We start from the raw sequence: 5,407 nt of genomic DNA on the forward strand, positions 1-5,407 counted from the left end.
AGAGTTGAGGAAATCATGGGAGAGAGAGGGGGAATGACACATTTATTGATGATTTGATCACACATTCTTCCACCTTCAGCTAAACGTTCCTCACCAACCTTTGGTCAAAGTTAAGGGTTTTATTTTAATCTTAAAATCTAATCTTGACTTCAGCTCTTGTGAAACCTTCATGTGTCTCCTGGCCAACAGGGGGCAGCACTGAGCCAGGTTATAGTTATCAAAGGTGAGGTCACAGGGCAACAACAATGGCAGGAAGCACAAAGAGGAGGAAAAACAGCCAAACTAAACATGTAACTGACAAGAAAAGTTCAAAAGCGAGCTGAAGATCTGTGCTGAAGAATTTTGCTCACTTCTCCAGCACGTGAGGAGAGTTTACTGATGCTGTTTGCTGCAGCCAGAGACCTGATTGTTGCTGTAAGGTAGACAGCTCATCAACATGAGTGACAAGCTTCTGGGCAGGAACAACAGCCGCAGAGGAGAAGAAGACCAGACTAACAATAGAGGCTGTGCCTGGAGTCAAAAACTGGGGGAGAGGTGAGTAGAGGAGACGGGTTAAAGAAAGCTTTTAGTCCTCATGACAATCAAAGGTATTGTGGGTTGTGAGCAGTGGGGTGCAGCTCAAAAGGTTCATGATATTTTGGACACTTGAGTGTGTATTTCTGGCTTTTTTTTTTTTTTACCTGTGTGTGCAGTTTAGGGAGGTTAGATATACTGGAGCTGTAAATGCAGAACAAAAAAGCAGGTATTTTAAATCCAAAATAAGAAAGATTGCATGGCTTTATTGTAGCTGAGATACTTAACTCATGTAAAACATATCGTAGATCAATATCACACAAAACTCCTTTTTAGGCTACCACTTTGGTCCGGATTGAAATATTTAAAAAACTATATTATCAATTGCTATGAAATTTTGTGCATATGTTTGTGCTCCACAGAGGATGAATCCAATTATTTTGGTGATCACTTGGCTTTTCATCTTGCCCTATCAGCGATGTGTATTTTGTATGAAACAACTGAACTGAAGTGATGCAAATGAGGCAAGACTTGTGCTTTGTCATAAGGGAGATCACTTCATTACTGTCGGATGGAAAACTTAAAGCATATTTAATTAGTAGTCACTGCGTTACTTAAACTGTTGTAAAAGAATGCACAAATATCAGCTTTAATGCCTCAAATCTGTCTTTTATGTCACTTTTATTGTGTCACTTTGTTTTGACAGATGATCTTGGAAACCAAAGGCCCTTCAAAGTGTCAGTGAACAAGGAACTGAACTCCCACCTGCTTACTCAGTGCGGTGAGTCACTCTGGATGTGTGCATTAGCTAGACACATGCAAATGCAAAAGGATGTGCTCTGTCACAAGTAAGACTGTGCCTCTTTTTGTTGGCTGCTTGGCATTTCCCTCCAATCCACAGTGAGGGGAGTTCAGATCATAGTGGCGCAACATGCAGCTGAGTGCTATTTAATTACCTGCTTTTGGAAAACCGCTGGGAATGCAATTAATTTAGGACTTGTTTGAAGGGTAAACAAATGTGCCAGAAGACGTCTCCCATCAGAGGAAGAGGAGGGGGCGGGGGAGACAGAAGCTGCTTTCTATCACAAATATTATAATAGCTGTCTGAGAAGCTCTTGGAGGGGATTAAAGGCATGCAGTAATAGTGACATTGAATGGTTTAAACTTTGCATAACACCACAGTGAATTGATCAAGCTTTGGGTTGTGCTGATATTCAAGTACTGAGCTTTGTTCCAAAACACTTGAGTGTAAAGACTTTGGAAACAAAAGCAGAAGAATAACATGGAAAAGAACTTTGCTTTTATCCTTGAGAACACTTCTTCAAAGCTGAAATGTTGACTTTCATGTTGATAGACATGCCGAGTAGGTTTGAGACTTCAGGTGGTGGATGTCTAATTTGGGAGCTTGAAGATCTCCTTGTCGTTCAAATGGATACAGTCTGCTTTTACTGTGGATAAATTAGAAGCCAACAAAACTTCTGAAACAATGAAATGTCTTTGTGGCTGCAAGTTAAAGCCAAGTTCAGTATTTCAGCTGAGCAGAAACTTGATGACAATTGTGGTGTTTGAACCATCATTGTAACACGTACTGTTTTTATTGTTCTTTAGTTTGAAGTAAGTTGAACGACTTAGTTTGTCAAGTGTTTAGCATGTGACCATTCGATATACTTACATACATGTATCTGCTGACACATTGGATGCATTTAGCACTGGAATGGGTTCTCTGTAGGTTTCAGGTAGTTTATCCCCCTCTGGCGTACCTGTGATTATGTGTTTTACATCAACCTGCAATGATTGGTCTGGCAGAGCTGAGGGAGGAAAAACCCAGAGCCATGTAGACCGCTGAAATCAAAAATGACCCGGTCTGGTTTGACTGTTTATAAAGCATAAAGTATAAATTATCACCCAAGTCTTTGTTACACCTTTTTAGCCAACGTCATCCCAACTCATTACCACAAGCTTTACAGTTATGTTTGGAATTTATGGTCAATAAACCTTAATTACATGAAATTCTCATCTCGAAACACTCATTTCTGAGTAAAATAAGAAGAAATTATGAATTATTACAGACTGGTATTATCAACTTTTTGCCAGGATATTCTCAGATGCCATCAGGAACTGAAATCTTAAAGGATGGTGGACCAAAGTTCCTGTATCACATCCACGCCCCACTCCTCAAGGTCTGAGAAAAAGATCTGCCCTCAGAGCTCTGGGATGCTCTAATAGTGACCTGAAAAAGGGGGACAAGGCTGACTACTGTGGAAACTACATGGGCATCTCACGCCTGTCAACAACAGGCAAAATCCTTGCTCGTGTCTTCGCAAACTGACTGCTACCACTGTGCTGTTGTGTTCTCCCAGAATCACAGTGTGGCTTCAGCCGATCTAGGGGTACAGCAAACATGATATTCACAGCCCGCCAACTTCAGGAAAAAGGCAGACTTGTTACTGTATATGGTATCATAGACCTGACAAAGACCTTAGACATGGTACACCACCAGTCTCTGTGGAGCATACTATCAAGATACGGCTGCCATCATAATTAGATAAGAAACTTGAGGCTTCTACACGACGGTATGTCAGTCACAGTGCTTAGCAGCAGAGGCTCTGAGTCCTGGCCTTTCACGGTGGAAACAAGTCAAACAGGGATGCATCATTGCACACACCCTGTTTGCCATCTTCGCGGCTGCCATACTCCACCTCATTGGTGGAGAGCTGTCACAGGGGATCCCGATCCTTACACAGCTGTTGTCAGGCTCTTCAGCCTTAATAGGTTTAAGGCCAAGAGGAAAGTCAGCAACATCACCATCATGGAGCGTCAGTATGCAGACAACAATGCCACTGCATCACACTCCAAAGAAGACCTCCGAGCATCCTGAATGTCTTTCCCAAGGCATGCAGAGCCCTGGGCCTAGCCTTAAACATAAAGAAGAAGTGGATGTCATTGAAGACCTTGACAAGAGCCGTGTTAGAAATCCTGACTAGGAGACATGAAAACAGTTGTTAGCAAAGAAGTTGTGCATATTTTTCAATGATTTTACTTAAAACTTACTTATTTGATATGGCCCCAAACTGTTTTTCAGTGAAGTGTTCTTTTTTAAGAGTGGCTTGATGAGTGGCAGTTTTCAGGTGCCAGTGGGAACCTGACAGAATAGACATGTTGACAGTTTGTAGAAGGTCTGAGGCCGTGCAATTGACCCTTCGCTAAGCCCCGCCCCCCCTTAGTTACTGTTGCTAAGTCCGACAAACTGACGGCGCTGCCACTGTCTATCACTGCACTCCCCGGAGAAATATTGTCAAATTTGTTGGAAAAAATGATCTCAGAAAGAAGCAGACAGTTTTGCAGTTGCATTATACATTTGAAGGCTGTATTAAGGAAGCCCGCTGCGTATTCGGGGCGTGGCTTAGCGAAGGGTCAATTAACAACATTTTTGATAAAGCCTGTTGGCAGAAGGAAGAAGTTTAAGATGCTGAATAATGTCCTCCGGGTTTTTATGGTTGATAGGATCAAATTGTGTCATGCTATTTGAATTACTTTAAGCGGACACAGGGACAACACATAATCTGTACCTCATATGGGAGCACCGATTGCTTGTCCAATTTTCTGAATTTTGTCAGTGAAGAAGGAGGCAAATTCATTGCAGGCCCTGGTGGATAGAGGTTCCGAGTGTACTGACACGGGAGGGTTGGTTAGCCTCTCGACAGTAGCAAACAAGGCGTGAGCATTATTGTTTTGGCAGGGTCAGAGAAGAAAGACTGCCTTGCTCAGTTCCAAATTATAAATGCCAAGTCTCTCTTTACAGACGTCAAAATGGACCTGGAGATTTTCTTTTTCACCACCTGCATTCAGCTTTTCAATACCTTTTCTATTCTTATCAGTGTGGCACTTCTCCATGGAGATCTTTTCTTCCCAGAGGCCGCCTTCACCTTAGTGGGTGCCAATGGCCTCAATAATGTAATTTTAGTTAAAGTTGAATTAAAATTATCGACAATCTAGGTGACTGAGACCCATGAGATGGCGGGGGTGGAAGAGAAATCCTGAATAAATATTTCACTGGTGTTTTCAGTGATATGCCATTTTGTAATTACCTTAGTTTGAACATTTGCGGATAGTACTCTCAAAGAAAGCACAGGAATGATTAGAGCGATAGCAACACAGCCACCACAACCTTGGAAAAGTTCAGATCCTTGGAGAGACCAGAGTGTGCCCCTTGTTGTGTGTGAATACTGTGGACTGTGCTGACTTCTGCTGTTCATTTGACAGCTGTTCGTTTTGATTTATTGAGTGTGTGTGTGGAGAGAGCTGTGCTGTGTATGTTAATGTCCTTCATTTCATTGACCCTTTGCTGGGTTTGTCATTACAACCATGGACATTTTGCATGGACAAGTGTTGGGTAAACAATTGGGGCTGATAATGTGATCATTTGGCAACTTAAGACTGAACATTTCCAACTTGCATTTCCTACCTGCACACAGTATGGCTGTTTTTTCTTTTTTGTCATTTCTCATGGAAATTTTATTGACATTGGTATATTTACCTTTTTTTTAATAAGAGTTTCAGTTCTGACGCCAAAACCGCAGATATTGGGATACCTTAGTTTGAAATTCATAAATCAAGCATAGCGTTAGTTCAGATCGACAACGGAGTCAAGCTCGGCTCACACTCCCAGCGCATCACCTGATAGCAACCCACATCAAGTCAAGCCACATCAGCTGACAGCTCAGCTGATTTCCCTCTAAACACTCATTGGCAAAGCCATACAAGGCGCCCAATTTAAGCTGCTCTAGCCTGCCTACCCTTGCTGCTCGCAACCCACTGCCACCCCAGCTACTCCTGTAAAACTATTCCTGGTCAATCAAATTATTCTGTATTATTGATGCTGCTCTGTTCTGTA

The 5,407-nt window shown here is 42.2% G+C and overlaps 1 long non-coding RNA gene across 3 annotated transcripts in view; it reads left to right on the forward strand.

Annotated features, from left to right (window-relative positions):
* Window positions 1-244: 244 nt before the first annotated feature.
* Window positions 245-5,407, forward strand: part of LOC123963489 — a 34,165-nt gene continuing 29,002 nt past the window's right edge. For all 3 annotated transcript variants that reach the window (XR_006823185.1, XR_006823183.1, XR_006823184.1), the window contains exons 1-2: window positions 245-534; window positions 1,220-1,294. This is a non-coding gene — a long non-coding RNA (uncharacterized LOC123963489). The remainder of the gene's footprint in view (window positions 535-1,219; window positions 1,295-5,407) is intronic.

This window comes from Micropterus dolomieu, linkage group LG23, assembly GCF_021292245.1.
Source record: "Micropterus dolomieu isolate WLL.071019.BEF.003 ecotype Adirondacks linkage group LG23, ASM2129224v1, whole genome shotgun sequence".
In the NCBI taxonomy this organism is placed as follows: domain Eukaryota; kingdom Metazoa; phylum Chordata; class Actinopteri; order Centrarchiformes; family Centrarchidae; genus Micropterus; species Micropterus dolomieu.